Source organism: Lithobates pipiens, unplaced genomic scaffold, assembly GCF_037356315.1.
Source record: "Lithobates pipiens isolate NorthernLeopardFrog02 unplaced genomic scaffold, aLitPip1_a1.2 Scaffold_13, whole genome shotgun sequence".
NCBI classification, from domain to species: domain Eukaryota; kingdom Metazoa; phylum Chordata; class Amphibia; order Anura; family Ranidae; genus Lithobates; species Lithobates pipiens.
This window is the reverse complement of record NW_027507718.1, coordinates 496237047-496255627: the sequence shown is the minus strand read 5'-3', so window position 1 is coordinate 496255627 and position 18581 is coordinate 496237047. Positions and strand designations below refer to the sequence as shown.

The 18581-nt window shown below is 41.8% G+C and overlaps 1 protein-coding gene across 2 annotated transcripts in view; it reads right to left on the bottom strand.

The window, feature by feature from the left end:
• The window catches only part of CTNNA2 (catenin alpha 2), an 877929-nt gene that overhangs the window by 804087 nt on the left and 55261 nt on the right, over positions 1-18581 (bottom strand). The gene's annotated exons all lie outside the window — the stretch shown is intronic.

Genomic DNA, 18581 nt, shown 5'->3' with positions numbered 1-18581 from the left:
TATACTTAGGTCTACACACAGCTACCGGGAATTCTAGTTCAGACAACAGCAAGAGAACAATCAAAGGGTTTGTAGTGTCAGGCACACAATTCAAGATGGCTAATAATAACTTAAAAAAGTGGCTAATGGCACTACAAAAGGCCCCTGAACATAAGGCATGAGTTGGTGTAAAATAATTTTTAAAGCTGTAATGATATAAAAGATCACTGGTTTATCCACTGGTGATATATTCTTTGAAGTGTTACTAAACCCACACAGTAAAATTAGTCTGTATTCAATAAGCATGCTTGTTATACTCGTGGAACCTAAGGGTTTAATCATCCGCATTGTGTAAAAAAGACTATTTGATCCTGTTTTCTCTGATTCTCCCCCTCTTTTACTGTCCCCAATCCATCTCCTGATAGTACAGAGCATTGGGAGCACTCTGCACATGCTCAGTTTGGTGTGTATTGCTAGAGAGTTTTTTTTTTTCCTGGGAGGCTGCATGTGATCCGCACGGGGCCAAGCAGCACTGTCCAGGCAGAGGGTCAGGGGTCCTGCTGACTCATAGACATTCAGAATTTAATGAAAATGGCTCATACAATCTTCAACCAGACACTCATTATCATAAGTCTGCTATAAATGGAGAACACAATCCAAGATCCCTTAGATCACCCGTTCACTTGTTTAGACATAGTCTAGTCATCAACTGTTTATTGAAACACAGGTATAATGAGATATACACTCAGGGCGGGGTAAACTATACATCCAGTAACAAGAGACATAGGAGCATTAAAACCCTTCAACAGTAGACAGTCTTATCAGCAGGTAGGGCTGTTGGAGAAATCCCTCCCCCCCTCTAGCAAATAATAGCCGATGATGATTTCATTAACCCATAAGCTAATCCACATAAACATATACATCCCATAATAGTTTGCTTCCAAGGCAGGCAGAAACAATATACCAGTGATGGCGAAACTTGGCACCCCAGATGTTTTGGAACTACATTTCCCATGATGCACAACTACACCGCAGAGTGCATGAGCATCATGGGAAATGCAGTTCCAAAACATCTGGGGTGCCAAGGTTCGCCATCCCTGCAATAGACCAATGGGATACAGCCACTTAACCACTTCAGTACAGGGCATTTTCACCCCCTTCCTGTCCATGCCAATTTTCAGTTTTTTAGCGCTGTCACATTTTGAATGACAAATACGTGGTCATGCAACACTGCACTCAAATGAAGTTTTTATCATTTTTCCCCCACAAATAGAGCTTTCTTTTGGTGGTATTTGATCATCACTGCAGTGTTTATTTTTTGCGCTATAAACAAAAGAAAAGCAAAAAGTTTGAAAAAAAAGACAATATTTTTTAGCTTTTTCTATAATAAATATTCCAATTTTTTTTTTAAATAATTTTTTTTTCCTCAGTTTTGACCGCAATGTATTCTTCTACATATTTTTGGTAAAAAAAAAAAATCACAATAAGCGTATATTGATTGGTTTGCGCAAAAGTTATAGTGTCTACTATATTGTGGATAGTTTTATGACATTTTTATTATTATTATTTTTTTACTAGTAATGGCGACGATCTGCGATTTTTATTGTGACGGCGACATTATAGCAGACATATTGGACAGTATTGGGCTTGATTCATCTTCCCAACAACTCTGACCAACTTCCCTGTCCCTGCTGAAGAAAAGCATCTCCACAACATGATGCTGCCACCACCATGTTTCACGGTGGGGATGGTGTGTTCAGGGTGATGTGCAGTGTTAGTTTTCCGCCACACATAGCATTTTGCTTTTAGGTCAAAAAGTTATATTTTGGTCTCATCTGACCAGAGCACCTTCTTCCACATGTTTGCTGTGTCCCCCACATGGCTTCTCACAAACTGCAAACCGGACTGCTTATGGCTTTCTTTCAACAATGTCTTTCTTCTTATCACTCTTCCATAAAGGCCAGATTTGTGGATTGTACGATTATTAGTTGTCCTGTGGACAGATTCTCCCACCTGAGCTGTGGATCTCTGCAGCTCCTCCAGAGTTACCATGGACCTCCTGGCTCTTCTCTAATTAATGCTCTCCTTGCCCGGCCTGTCCGTTTAGGTGGACGGCCATGTCTTGGTAGGTTTGCAGTTGTGCCATACTCTTTCCATTTTCAGATGATGGATTGAACAGTGCTCCGTGAGATCTTCAAAGCTTGGGGTTATTTTTTTTTTTATAACCTAACCCTGCTTTAAACTTCTCCACAACTTTATCCCTGACCCATCTGGTGTGTTCCTTGGCCTTCATGATGCTGTTTGTTCACAAAGGTTCTCTAACAAACTCCTGAGAGCTTCACAGAACAGCTGTATTTATACTGAGATAAAATCACACACAGGTGGATTTATTTACTAATTAAGTGACTTCTGAAGGCAATTTATTCCACTAAATTTTAGTTAGGGGCATCAGAGTAAAGGGGGCTGAATACAAATGCACGCCACACTTTTCAGATATTTATTTGTAAAAGAATGTGAAAACCGATTATCATTTTCCTTCCACTTCACAATTATGTGCCACTTTGTGTTGGTCTATCACATAAAATTAAAATAAAATATATTTACATTTTTAGTTGTAACGTGACAAAATGTGGATGATTTCAAGGGGTATGAATAACTTATTCAAAGCACTGTATAGTGAATGCTGGGTCATTGGTTCAGTAACACTTTAAAGGGTATCCAAGGCCAAAACTTATGATTTGGTGCCAAGTTTGGGAGTACCATTCAGAGTACACTTGAAGACACAAAAAAACGAGGTTCCCCTGTGATCTGCTGATGTAGACTGACTATGATCAGGCAGGACCATTGCATTACAGCCAATACATGCACAGAGCACTTGTGAACTGTTGGCCTTGATCTTTTCCCCAGAGGGCCCTCCAGAGTCTATGTACTTCCCTGTGTACAAGCATTGTATTATGCCTTTCATTGGTTATAATGTATTATTTATTAGAGGTAATAAATTACAGCTCACTTCATCTTTGTCACTTTCCTCTTGCTCCCCAATCAGTTGTCCAATTAATATTACCAAAAGCTAAAATTGTTTCTCTTCATATTTTTAATTGTTTAATTATAATTGCTTTTCTCCACTGTATTGTAATTAAAATAACAACAAAGAGAATTAAAATAGTTCCTTAATTCTTGCCAAGTTGCCTTTTCAATTAGAGCTTGTTGTCTACCATTTTTCTACTGAACACCATTATCCGTGTTTAAAAAAAGGAAAAACGAAAGTACGGGACTAGCTCAGACTATAGGTGTGTGCCTTGAAACTCCGGTACCTCAAATACTTTGGGACAGGTTCAGGGCAGGACTTATGAATGAATGAATGAATGAAATACTTGTATAGCGCACAATGCGAACTGAATCGCCTCTAGGACTTAGGGTGGTGGGGGCCCCTGAGCTTGAGTCACTTTCGGGCCCTACCTTCTATACATTACCGTATTCATCGGCATATAACACGCGCCGGTTTATAACACGCACCCCAAGTTTAGAAGGGAATTTTAAGGAAAAAAACTTACATTTAAATGCCCATCAATGCAGCCTTATCAGTGTCCATCTGCAGCCTTGTCCATCCATCTGCAGCCTTGTCCAGTGTCATTTGCAGCCTTGTCATTCGCAGCCTTGTTATTGCAGTCTTGAAGTTTAAAAATGGCACCGCCGAGATACAGAGTCCTGTGTATCTCAACGGCTCTCGGGTCCTCTCGGTGGCTTTCGGCGGCTCTTGGGTCCTCTTGGCGGCTCTTGGGTCCTCTCGCAGTCCCGCGTGGAGCCGAGAGTAGCCGAGTGTACTGGGCTCGGCTCACAGTCACGCCCAGTCCCTGTGTTATGTCCATCATAGTGCGGGACTGGGCATGACTGTGAGCGGAGCCGAACCGAGTACACTCAGCTATGTATCTCGGCGGGGCCCATGGGCTGGACAGGTTAAAAAGTCTTGGTGAGGGGGCCACAGCCACGCAAGGCACGATATGCCTAAGGCCTCACGCACAGAGGGTGTTTAGCCCCAATACATAAGATGCTGGATTTTTACGCAGGCAGAAGACACAGGTGCTCCGTCCAGCCCTTCTGCCAGCAGTCTGTAAAATTTATGAGATTCTGAATAGGGCTGGACAGTCACCAAGTGTTACTAACATTTAGAGCAGTATGCGCCCAGAGATGAACACCTGGAACACAGACGGCTTGCATCCTGGGCATTTTCCCCTGGGCACATACTGCCCTACATGTTGGTACCACTCGATGCCCTGTCCAGCCCCGTCCAGCTGCCCCTACAGTTTCACAGGCTGGAAGCCTCAGGATCTTCAGCCCAAACCAAAAATGCCAGTATCTCTTGCACTGAGGCTAAAGACCATGGGGTCCCCCCAAATTTCATAACAGACCTTTCGAGTCTGGTATGGATTTTAAGAGGGGACCTCATACACACAAAAAAAAGAAAAAAAAGTATGATTCCTTCTTAAAATTCAAACCAGACTCAAAGGGTCTGGTATGGAATTTGGGGTGAACCCCATGGTGTTTTTTTTAATTGGATCTACTTAAAATCCATACAATGCATCCCTTTAAACCAGGGGTCTCAAACTGGTGGCCCTCCAGCTGTTGCGAAACTACCATCATGAAGTCCCATCATGCCTCTGCCTGTTGCTTGTAACTGTCAGCCTTGATGCCTCATGGGACTTGTAGTTTTGCAACAGCTGGGGGGGTCAACTTTCAGACCCCTGCTTTAAACTGTCCTGAATGCCCAGAGGGGAAGGAAGGCCCGCAATCATGCGATGCCTGTCGCACATGAACTTTAATGGCATCCCGGTCTTAGTCTGTAGGGTTCAATATTGAGTTGGCCCCCCCTTTGCAGCGATAACAGCTTCAACTCTTCAGGGAAGGCTGTCCACAAGGTTTAGGAGTGTGTCTATGGGAATGTTTGAACATTCCTTCTCCAGAAGAGCATTTGTGAGGTCAGGCACTGATGTTGGATGAGAAGACCTGCCTTGCAGTCTCTGGTCTAATTCATCCAAAAGGTGTTCTATTGGGTTGAGGTCAGGATTCTCTTCAGACCAGTCAAATTCCTCCACCCCAAACTCGCTCATCCATGTCTTTATGGACCTTGCTTTTTGCACTGGTCCAAATCATTTGTTGGAGGTGGGATTATGGTGTCGGTAGTTTTTCAGGGGTTGGGCTTGGCCCCTTAGTTCTGGTGAAGGGAACTCTTACGGCGTCAGCATACCAAGACATTTTTGACAATTTCATGCTCCCAAATTTGTGGGAATAGTTTGGGGATGTCCCCTTCCTGTTCCAACATGACTGCGCACCAGTGCACAAAGCAAGGTCCATAAAGACATGGATGAGCGAGTTTGGGGTGGAGGAACTTGGCTGGCCTGCACAGAGTCCTGGCCTCAACCTGATAGAACACCTTTGGGATGAATTAGAGCAGAGGCCTTCTCATTAAACATCAGTGCCTGACCTCACAAATGCGCTTGTGGAAGAATGGTCAAATATACCCATAGACACACTCCTAAACCTTGTGGACAGCCTTCCCAAAAGAGATGAAGTTGTTATAGCTGCAAAGGATGGGCCAACTCAATATTGAACCCTACGGACTAAGACTGGGATGCCATTAAAGTTCATGTGCGTGCAAGGGGAGGTGTCCCAATACTTTTGGTAATATAGTGTATGTGTTAAGCAGTTGTAAAGAAGTTAAAAAAAAAGGAACCGGTAAGTTCCTTCTTTAGAGTAAACATCTCAGTCGTTTTTTAGGAATTTATTCACATATATATATATATGTAACATACATGTAATACATGTAATACATGTAATATGTTACAGTATACTGTATACAAAAATATACCACTCATCTAAAAAAAAACTGTTCTTGAGCTTCAGTCCAATGAGCTTCAGTCCAGTGCTTAGTCTGGGATAACCTCACTGTGAGCTCAAGATATATTTTGAACGCCGCTCAGAGCCAGAGACTCTGCTCCCATGAACCACAGGAATGAATGGGGTGCAGGCATACAGATATGCTCAACCAGAGCAGTATGTGCAATCAATAAAAGAAGACACTGCTCTCCAGCCAAAATGAAACAAAAGTAAGGAACGACTTCAGCCTATATGTCTCTGCCAAGAAACCACACCCCCTTAAGCATTTCACCCACCCATGACTAAACCCTGTGGGTGGGGAAAAACGTGTCGGGGGTGTTGTTTTCTTGGTGGAAACATGTAGACTTAAGCCATCCCTTACTGCTGTGTCATGCTGGCTGGTCAGGAGAGAGGCACCTTCTTTTATTAACCGCCTGCCGACCAGTGCACAACGATATACATCGGCACAATGGCACGGCTGGGCAAATGGGCGTACAGGTACATCTTCTTTAAGACGTAGCTTTTATAGTGTGCGTGCGCCTGCCACATGCTCGCGGCTCCTGCGGACTCGATGTCCGCCAGTGTCCCGCATATTGTGTCACGGAGCGGAAGAACGGGGAGATATAAACAAGGCATTTCCCCGTTCTGCCTAGTGACATGACAGAGATCTACTGCTCCCTGTGATCGGGAGCAGTGATCGCTGTCATGTCATAGGTAGCCCACCCCCCCCCCCCACAGTTTGAATCACTCCCTAGGACACACTTAACCCCTTGATCGCCCCTTAGTATTTACCCCTTCCCTGCCAGTGTCATTTATACAGCAATCAGTGGATTTTTATAGCACTGATCTCTGTATAAATGACAATGGTCCCAAAATAGTGTCAAAAGTCTCCAATTTGTCTGCTATAATGTCGCAGTCACAATATAAATCGCAGAACGCCGCCATTACTAATAAAAAATAAATAATAATAATCAAAATGCCATAAATCTATCCCCTATTTTGTAGACGCTATAACTTTTGCACAAACCAATCAATATACACTTATTGCAATTTTTCCTTACCAAAGATATGTAGAAGAATACATATCGGCCTAAACTGAGGATACATTTTGTTTTTTTATATATTTTTTGGGGATATTTATTATAGCAAAAAGTAAAAAATATTCCTTTTTTTTTTTAATTGTCGCTCTAGCGCAAAAAATAAAAACCACAGGGGTGATCAAATATCACCAAAAGAAAACTCCATTTGTGGGAAAAAAAGGACGTCAATTGTTTTTGGGTGCAATGATGCACAACCGCACAATTGTCAGTTAAAGCAACGCATTTCCTTTGTTTCTTCTAGACTGCAACATTGTAAATTTATATTATTATTTCTAGATTGTAAGTTCTAACGAGCAGGGCCCTCTGATCACTCTGTATTGATTTGTATTGTAACTGTACTGTCTGCCCTCATGTTGTAAAGAGCTGCACAAACTGTTGGCGCTATATAAATCCTGTATAATAATAATAATAATAATATCGAGGACCAAGGGGAGGGGCTCTGTGATCTGTGTCACACATTTTTTTTTTTTTTAAAACCAAGAACTGCAGAGGCACCAGGATTTACATGATTGTGTCATCTCGGAGCTGGCATCTCAGTCCTAGAAGTAGATGCTGGATGATGCCTGCTTAAAACTGGCGCCTTCATTCTGGAGACAAAGGCAGATGAAGGCATTGCCAGGGGGAGTACTGTGATGTCTGTGAGAGGTAATAAATACTAGACATGTGCATTAGTTTTCATCCGAATGCATTTTCGTCCGAATTTTGGTTATTTTCGTGAACGATTTAACAAACAATAACGAATGTGCAGAATCCGAAAACGGAAAGATCCAACATAAACAAATGCTTTATTTTCATTGCAACATTTCGATATAGATAGGAGATTTGACATGACGCTGACAATAGCGATCTGTGTCCATCGAACTTGCGGTCAAATGTGCCTAACCTTAGCTCTATTAGTCCAAGATTATTCTACATAGAAAGAAACGATTCGATATAGAGAGAAAAGATTGGACATAGAGAGAAAAGATTTCATATAGAGAGAAAAAATTGGACATAGAGAGAAAAGATTCTACATAGAGAGAAAAGATTTGACATAGAGAGAAAAGATTTGACATAGAGAGAAAAGATTCTACATAGAGAGAAAAGATTTGACATAGAGAGAAAAGATTCGACATTATAGAGACAATAGCAAAAAAGGTCGAATGTGCCTAACCTAACTCTATTAGTCCAAGATTATTCGACATAGAGAGAAAGGATTTGACATAGAGAGAAATGATTCTACATAGAGAGAAAAGATTCGACATTATAGAGACAATAGCAAAAAAGGTCGAATGTGCCTCACCTAACTCTGTTAGTCCAAGATTATTCGACATAGAGAGAAAAGATTCGACATAGAGAGAAAAGATTCGACATAGAGAGAAAAGATTCGACATGAAGATTTGACAAAGCAGTCGCTGTGAGCGGACATTTATGGTCAAATGCTTTACCCATAGGCTATAGAAGAATGCTAATGTTAGTTGACTAGTAATAATGATTAATAAATATAATTATTACTAGCGTCATAAACATTAGAATTCTACTATAGCTTGTAAGAGGAACATTTGACCTCAAATGTACGATTGTGGCATCGTACAGTTTAGCTGCTCCATCAAATCTTCTTAGAACATTCGACAGACACCATAAGCTTTCAATGACAGATTCAACCTTAATTATTTCAGATTTTCAGACGAATGCAGTTTTTAACGAAGCAAAATAAAAACAAATTTTGGGAGTAACTAAATACATTTTTTTTCAGACGGAAACGAAATTCCGAAAACAAAATATTGCAGTGTGCACATGTCTAATAAATACCTGGAAGTCTACTTACACATTACTTAGGTTGCTGCACTTAACATTAAAAAGAATACATCCAATGCTAAGTTGGCTTTAAGAATCCATTATGATTTCACAGACACAATTGCTGTATATTGTTCAGGGCATTGGGTCGCCCAGTCTCCCACGCAGACAGATTAATAGGCTGAACAGTCTCTTTAGGTTTATGAAGTCTGAATGCACAGGACCATTTTTAATACAAATTCAGAAAACATTGCCCCCTGCCACATCAAATGGCAATTAACTTTCCCGGTTTGCTATTTAACATGCATGGGATCCGGAGATAGAGGAGCGTTTGTGACTTATGGAGCTGTAGCACACGGACAATGAATTTTAAATTGCTACAGTAGCTTGCTGCAATTACATCTGTAGAGTTGCTTTTGTGAGTCAAGGTGCTGAGTGTTAGGATTAGCTATTGATCAAGTGACAGTGAAAGATGCATGCGTTGCCTTTACTGTTTACAAAACGGTGTATTTTCACTAACAGTAACGTGAAGGGGGTGACGCCGGCCGCATAGAAATGTGGTCAGCAGTGTGAGCTTCGGTCTTCCTCTTCATGCAGATTGTGTTCCTGTACAGGAGGGGCAAGGAGCAAGAGGGACACCCCATTCCATCCTTCCGCAAATGGAACAAGCCAGCTATACCCGAGCCACCCAAACTATCCATTGGCTGAATATGTATAATGACTGTTGGTATAATCTTCCCTATTAACCACTTCAATACAGGGCACTTAAACACCTTTCCGCCCTGGCCAATTTTCAGCTTTTAGTGCTGTCACACTTTGAATAACAATTGCGCAATACAAAATACAACACTGTACCCAAACTAAAATTTTATCATTTTTTTCCCACAAATAGAGCTTTCTTTTGGTGGTATTTTATCACCTCTGGAATTTTTTATTTTCTGCTAAACAAATTTAAAAAAGACCGAAAATGTTGAATTTTTTTTTTTTTTCTGTTATACAACTTTGTAAATAAATAAATTGTCTCATTTACTGATGGGCACTGATAAGGCGGCACTGATGATGTGCCACTGATGAGGCGGCACTGATATGCAGCACTGATAGGTGGCACTGATGGGCACTGAAAGGCGGCACTAAAAGGTGGCACGGATGGGCACTGAAAGACAACACTGATGGGCACTGAAAGGTGGCACGGGTGGGCACTGATAGTTGGCACTGATGTACACTAATGGATGTTACTGATGGGCATCACTGATTGGCAGGCATTATTGGCACTGATTATCATCCATTGTGGGCACTAATTGGCATCCATTGTGGGCACTGATTGGCATCCCTGGTGGCCATGGGTGGCATACCTGGTGATGACTGGTGGTGGGCATCCCTGGTGGTCCTGGCAGCGTCCTCGGTGGTCCAGTGTGGGCTTCCTCGGGGGGGGGGGGGGGGGGTGCTGCACTGATAATCATTTGATCATCATAATCATCTTCCAAAATTTGAATTTTGAATAGAATAAATTCAAATTTGAATGGAGTTCAATTGAAATTTGAATTTGGACGGAAATGTTGTCTAAATTAATTAGTTAAATTCGGAATCAAATTCAAGCTGGAATTTGGAAAATTTGCATCAAGTTCAAACAAATGAAACCAATTCCAAAAAGGAATGAAATGAATTTAACAAATTTAACTAAAAAAATTTATGTAAGTGACATATCGAAATGAAATAAATTGTTTTCATTCTGCAGAGGACTGAGGAGCAGTGGGTGTTTGGGAGTGGCGTTGCTTACCCCATAAATAAAATCTACATTTGAGTACACCTATCTACTGACATTGACCTAATTTTAACTATCAACATCATTTAAAACTGAAAAAAATGGATTAAGTTAAGATATAGATATTGAGATTATATCAATGGAATGATTAAATGGTACTTTATGAGAAGCCCTGTGTTAAGTTTTGGAGGTCAGCACAGAAAGAATGCCCCATATCCTCAAAATGAGCAGGCCTTGTTTTGAAACTGTTCCAAGAGAAAGGACTGACACGGCCTGTAGGCATATCCCTTGAAGATGTGCATGGGAACGAAACTCGTTTGATGAGTCCTTGCACGTTGACGTCATGCCGCCCCTTCTGGGTTATGGATAAAAATGTATTTTAATGAACAAATGCAAAGCGGGAGTTCCGCCGTTTTTTGTTTTTAAAAGTCAGCAGCTACAAATACTGCAGCTGCTGACTGACTTTTAAAATAAGGACACTTACCCGCATAGCGCCCGCTATGTCGGCCCCCGAAGCCGATCTCTCGATTGGCTCTCGGTGCTGCTGCCGCCATCTTCGGTATGGGAATCAGGAATTGAAGCCTTGCGGCTTCACTTCCCGGTTCCCTACTGCGCATGCGCGAGTCGCGCTGCGCAATAAGAATGGTCCCGCTGTCTCTGGGATCCATGTGTCTCCCAGCAGACGGCAGGGGACCCGCAGGAAGTGGCATAAATACCCGCAGAATCTATGGCTATCTATGCTGGAAGTGGGTGCAAATACCTGTACTATACAGGTATCTGCACCCCCCTTCCCCCCTGAAAGGTGCCAATTGTTGCACTGGAGGAGGGAGGGTTCCAATGAGCGGAAGTTCCACTTTAGAGTGGAGTTCCGCTTTAAAATAAATGCTACACTGTATATTACCTATTGGGCTCCATGTGGTGAGAATTTTTGACTAGGACTCCCCCCGGATGAGTGTTATATATCCAGAAGATTGATTGAGTGATTGCTCGAAACTTCTTAGCCCTTGTACACACGGTCGGAGATACCGACAACCAAATCCGTCGGAGTAATTCCGACGGATTCATTTCGGAAGAGGTCCGGAAGTGATGTTGCATACACACGGTCGGACTAAGTTGTCGGAAAATCTGATTGTACATAACGTGTTGATGTTATTTTGTTATGACGGGACTACGTTCAGGCTAGTAGCCAATAGCTTTGGTCTAGGAATTTGATCTGAGCATGCGTGGCACTTTGTCCGTCGGAGTAGGCTACACATGATCGGAGTATGTCCGATCGGAGCATTTTGTCGGAAAATTTTACCGGCAAGTTGGAAAAATTGGTCCGTCGGATATTCCGACGGAAACAGTCCGATGCAGACCACACACAGTCGGAATATCCGACAAAACGGTCCGATAGGAAACATCCCGACGGAATCTCCGACCGTGTGTACAAGGGCTTAGGATTGGAATAGTGTTCCATGCTGTTTATTATTAATATTTTGGTGAGTGCATATTGGTGAAGGAAGAGCACCGGAGACAAATCACATTTTTGTATTGCTGCACTGGGAAGTGTCATTATTATTACATGATTTTTTATTAGATGTTATAGTAATTATAATTTCTGTGGATATTTTGATATATGTGGATATCTCCTTTATGGACACTATATGATCTCAGTAGAATATTTGGGTAGAGACCAGTAGCAAGATCTACATAAAATATGGCACCAACATCCCGTATAGATAGGAGGAATATTTTTTTTAAAGATATGAAACTTTATGGTTGCATCACGACAAAATATTGAATCAACAATATGTTAAAAAATATATATACAATATTTATTAAATGAACAACGTCATAAAATCAATACACGCAATACAATTATTGTCATAGATGTATGCAAAACATCCTATTGGTGACAATGATTTACTGTAATCACGTTCATGTTTTCATCTTTAAATAGATTTTTGTATTGGTATTGATTTTATGACGTTGTTCATTTAATAAAATGTGTATATATATTTTTTTAGCATATGGTTGATTTAATATTTTGTCGTGATTGAGTCCCATATCTTCCAAAAAAAAATAAAAAATCCTACTATATGATCACAGTTATGGTGTTTACTAACATTTATTATTGATTTATGCATGTTTATTTCTTTTACAAAATTATTTTATTAGTAGAAAAAATTTATTCAACAGATTAGCTTGACATTGTAAAGTTACATCAAACATAACATAAAGGAAAAGATCCCAACAGTGGGATGTGATAAGAATAGTACATAGTTCTCCAATACAATAGAAATTGGCATCTTAAGTCCATAATGAAGAACACTCAATGATCCAAACTATACCATATGGTGGACTAAAACTTGGAGAACTTGAGTGATAAAAAGAGGGTGCATACGTACATAGATGAACTCTATACAAGTTGCTAAATTGTAATCACTGTTACCATCTTCACTAGACCCACCCCAGGAGGCCAGTTTTGTAATAGAGACAGTTATACATAAAAAGAAAAATGTTTGAACAAAAGGTGGGAAATAAGAGTGGAAAAAGAGAGAAAAGAAAAGGGAGAAAGAGAGGGGAGGAGCCCAATAGGGGTACAGCGGAAGACTATTAAATTGAAAGAAGTAGATTATTGAACCTGGCAGGTTGGTTGCATGTTATCCATGGCTGCCAGACCCTGAGAAATTTATTGTGAGTGTCTAAGGCAAAGGCCGTCAGTTTCTCATTGATCATGATGTCATTAATGCGATTTTTAACTGCTTCAAAGCTAAGCACAGGAGTTTTCCAAGCTCTCGCAATGGTCAACTTAGTTGTAGTAAAAAAGGCGCAGAGCCAATTGGCATTCCAGACGAAGGAGTTCCAGGATTGGTTTACTAAGAAGGTCCTCATAGGGATCCCTTTTATGATTGATATGAAACATGTTATGAAGAAGGGTATAAACCCTGACCCATAGTCTACACACCTTAGGACATGCCCACCAAATATGGGCCCTCATTCCCTCCTGTGAGCAACCCCAGGAACAAAGAGGGGAATAGGATGGAATGAAGCAAGATAGTTTAATAGGTGTATAGTACCATCTATCGAACACCTTGTAGGCATTCTCCAAAATGAGGACATTGATGAGCTCTTAGCCCTTGTACACACGGTTGGAGATTCCGACAACCAAATCCGTCGGAAATTCCGACAACCAAATCAGTCGGAGTAATTCCGACGGATTAATTCCGGAAGTGATGTTGCATACACACGGTCGGACAAAGTTGCCGGAAAATCCGATTGTACATAACGTGATGACGTTATTTCGTTACGACGGGACTACGTTCAGGCTAGTAGCCAATAGCTTTGGTCTAGGAATTTGATCTGAGCATGTGTGGCACTTTGTCCGTCGGGGTAGGCTTTCAGATCGGAGCATTTTGTTGGAAAATTTTACTGGCAAGTTGGAAAAGTTGGTCCATCAGATATTCCGACGGAAACAGTCCAATGGAGACCACACACAGTTGGAATATCTGACAAAATGGTCCGATGGGACACATTCTGTCGGAATCTCCGACCGTGTGTACAAGGGCTTAGAAAGGGCTATTGTCATGATCTGCCAATCCTCTGGATCTAATTGTCTTCCCAAATCCTTCTCACAGAGATGGTAAGATTTCACTGGGGGCTTCCTGAAGAAAATGATTGATGAGTAAAGTAAAGATATTAATCCTGGAGAATAGGGTTGTGCCCTGCAGAGGCTTTCAAAAGGGGTCAATGCATGTTTTTTTTCACAATTTTATTAAGATAAGTTACAGTATATGATGTGCTGCAAATTTATTAATTTTTTTTTAATTATGTACTAGATTGGTCATCTTTTTGTGCTAGCAGCTTCACCTCCTACGTGCTCGCCGATTTTTACTATTGTATGGGCAACTCTACATTTGAACTATTGTGTGCTCTGTCACTACAGAAGTAAGTCCTTCTGAAAGAAAAAATAGGGTATTTGTCACCAGTTATTTATGCTATGTATACTTCCATTGTTAAATAAATGTTTGATCCCTTGACATCTTAAGAGACATTATCTTAGTCCATACACTATGTTGACACCACGTAACAAGTTGCACTTTGCGTTTACATTGTGTTATTTCCTAGGAGTACAGTCTATAAAATATCATGAAACTAGAGCAGCCAATGCAAGAACAAAGGTAGGTCAAAGCTGCAGTATTCTGAGTTCTTAAAACTGAAAAGCAAAAGCAAAAGGTATAAAAATATAATGTCAAAGCTAATGTTGATAAATAGACAAAAGAAAAAGGACTTGTTTTTGTGGTCTTTCAAAAGAAAAAAAATAACAATAACATGAGTTCACATGGTGTTAAGTCATGAGCAAAAATGTTTAATGCCAAGGTAATCATAAAGGTAAAAGCAATATTTTTTTTGTTCTAAAAGAAAAACACAGGCACACTAATAGTGATAAATGGGCTTTGTTAAGACAGCTATAGGCCCTAAAATAAAATGTGGATTAAAGAAGCTTAACAGTAGTAAATACAGTGGTTCAAAGACAGAGGTACAGTGGTGTGAAAAAGTGTTTGCCCCCTTCCTCATTTCCTGTTCCTTTGCATGTTTGTCACACTTAAGTGTTTCGGAACATCAAACCAATTTAAACAATAGTCAAGGACAACACAAGTAAACACAAAATGCAATTTGTAAATGAAGGTGTTTATTATTAAAGGTGAAAAAAAATCCAAACCATCATGGCCCTGTGTGAAAAAGTGATTGCCCCCCTTGTTAAAACATACTATAACTGTGGTTGTCCACACCTGAGTTCAATTTCTCTAGCCACACCCAGGCCTGATTATTGCCACACCTGTTCACAATCAAGGCATCACTTAAATAGGAGCTGCTTGACACAGTAAGGTCCACCAGAAGATCCTTAAAAGCTACACATCATGCCGAGACCCAAAGAAATTCAGGAACAATTGAGAAAGAAAGTAATTGAGATCTATCAGTCTGGAAAGGGTTATAAAGCCATTTCCAAAGCTTTGGGAATCCAGCGAACCACAGTGAGAGCCATTATCCACAAATGGCGAAGACATGGAACAGTGGTGAACCTTCCCAGGAGTGGCCCGCCGCCCAAAATTACCCCAAGAGCGCAGCGACGACTCATCCAAGAGGTCACAAAAGACCCCACAACAACGTCCAAGGAACTGCAGGCCTCACTTGCCTCAGTTAAGGTCAGCGTTCATGCCTCCACCATCAGGAAAAGACTGGGCAAAAATGGCCTGCATGGCAGAGTTCCAAGGAGAAAACCACTGCTGAGCAAAAAGAACATCAAAGCTCGTCTCAATTTCTCCACAACACATCTTGATGATCCCCAAGACTTTTGGGACAACATTCTGTGGACCGATGAGACAAAAGTGGAACTCTTTGGAAGGTGTGTGTCCAAGTATATCTGGCGTAGAAGGAACACTGCATTTCATAAAAAGAACATTATACCAACAGTAAAATATGGTGGTGGTAGTGTGATGGTCTGGGGCTGTTTTGCTGCTTCAGGACCTGGAAGACTTGCCTTGATAAAAGGAACTATGAATTCTGCTGTCTACCAAGAGATCCTGAAGGAGAATGTCCGACCATCTGTTCGTGTACTCAAGCTGAAACGAACTTGGGTTCTGCAGCAGGACAATGATCCTACACACACCAGCAAGTCCACCACCGAATGGCTGAAGAAAAACAAAATGAAGACTTTGGAGTGGCCTAGCCAAAGTCCTGACCTGAATCCTATTGAGATGTTGTGGTATGACCTTAAAAAGGCCGTTCATGCTCGAAAACCCTCTAATGTAACTGAATTAGGACAATTCTGCAAAGATGAGTGGGCCAAAATTCCTCCAGGACGCTGTAAAAGCCTCATTGCACGTTATCGCAAACGCTTGGTTGCAGTTGTTGCTGCTAAGGGTGGCCCAACCAGTTATTAGGTATAGGGGGCAATCACTTTTTCACACAGGGCCATGATGGTTTGGATTTTTTTTCACCTTTAATAATAAACACCTTCGTTTACAAATTGCATTTTGTGTTTACTTGTGTTGTCCTTGACTATTGTTTAAATTGGTTTGATGTTCCGAAACACTTAAGTGTGACAAACATGCAAAGGAACAGGAAATGAGGAAGGGGGCAAACACTTTTTCACACCACTGTACAATGCAATGACACAACGAGATGAATAGGGTTGGTGTTTGTTCTCATTACTGCCAGTGAAGGCCTTAAATAAAACACAATAAACGACTGGAGAACCAAAGTGCAGATAGCAATAACAACACTCAGTTGAGTGAAAAGGATAAGGCTAAATACCATGGCCTAACTACCAACAATTGACCTTAGCTAACTACTGCCCACTGGGTATAATTTTCAGAAACCATGAATCAGACCGAGACAGAAGTACAGTTAAATCACACTTGTTTAATAATAATAAAAGTAAATAGAACAAACGTAGTTAAAACATAGCCAAAGTTCAGTAACCAGAACGAATAGTCAGACAAGCCAGGAAGGCAGGAAGCCAGAGATCAGCTTAAGCAAGCAGGACTGATGAGCAGGATATCATCAACAGGTGAGTCAATGTGGTGAGATAGGAGCTGGCATTTAACTGACAGCTGAGAGACCAGCTCAGAGAAGGAAGGGCTGAGCCCAGCCCTGGCAATAATTGCACAAAGTCTGAGACCCTTTAAACTCTACAGTGGAGAGCTCAACCTTTAAAGGAAGGTATTTGCAATCAACAGGATAAAGGTATGTTTGCAAAGTGTCTCAAGAACAGAAAGAGAAACAATGGTATGGTCCCCTTTAAGCAAAGCTCTGCCAGCAGCAATAGTGTCCCAGCAAGTGTAGGCAACCTTCAACATGCAAGAATGGCCAAAAGCTGCTCACCAATCTGATGACCTTCTTGTATGCAGTCTGTCCTTCGAAGACCACCTATGCAGTCTCTCTGCAGCTTAAAGTCTCCTCTGGGGTTCTCTTTGCTTTGCAACCTGGCTGCTGGGGCTCTTCTCCATGGTTCTGTCAGCAGGGCTTAACTTCCCAGCCACTGATGCATCCAGTAATAGTTCTACTTTTCTCTCGCTCTTTCTCCTTTCCTTGTGGCCTATCCATCAAAGGCTGAGAAGGGAAAGGATCCAGAGACATGCGGTCATGGTAGATGTTTAAAGAGGCTGTGTCATGGTTATGCAATAGAGTTCGTCTGCTTACCTGTCTCCGTGTGTTCATTTCTAGAGACCAGCCGACCCTCACCTGACTGCTTTTATAATCCATCCTCTGGCATGGCTCCACCCTAGCTCTTATCAGAGAACTCTATATTAACCTGTGCACTGCAGGCCAGGCCTGCTGATCAACCTTTGTGTGTTAGCTTCCTGTTACCTGCTGTGTGCTCTGCTGTTATTCCGTTACCGACTTTGGCGTGTCCTTGACCATCTCTGTTTGCCTGTGATCCTGACCTTTTGGCGTGTCCCTGACTATTCCTGTCTGCTTGTGGCCCCGACCTTGGCTTTGTCCCTCACCATCCCTATCCTCCTGTTTCCTACTGTGGGTGTGAGCTGGGGGACCCTGGGGGTCGCGACCTGGAGCCAGTTGCAGCTAAGTCCATCCTCACCACTAGAGGCTCTGGTGAACACCTGCTGGCTCTTAGACTCCGCACCCCAGGGAATCTTACGCTCTAACCCCGATGGAATCCATCTTGGTGTTCTGGCAGCCCTGCCTTCCTATCACCTTGACCCCCGTCCGCAGCAGTCAGCCGTAGGGTCCACAACCTTGCAGTGCACTCCTAATCCCTACGGTGTGCATCTGTCACCTGGCCTCAAGGTGGCCTGACAGTTTGATCAGCAGGCCTGGCCTGCAGTGCACAGGTTAATATAGAGTTCTCTGATAGGAGCTAGGGTGGAGCCATGCCAGAGGATGGATAGCAGCCAGGTGAGGGTCGGCTGGTCTCTAGAAATGAACACATGGAGACAGGTAAGCAGACGAACTCTATTGCATAACCATGACAGGCTGCCAGCCAGGGCTACACACTTCCCCCACTTCGATCCCAAAATAAACAGAATTTGCAGACAGTTAAAAATTTGTCAAACTTGTAATGTTTCAATATTTCAGTATTG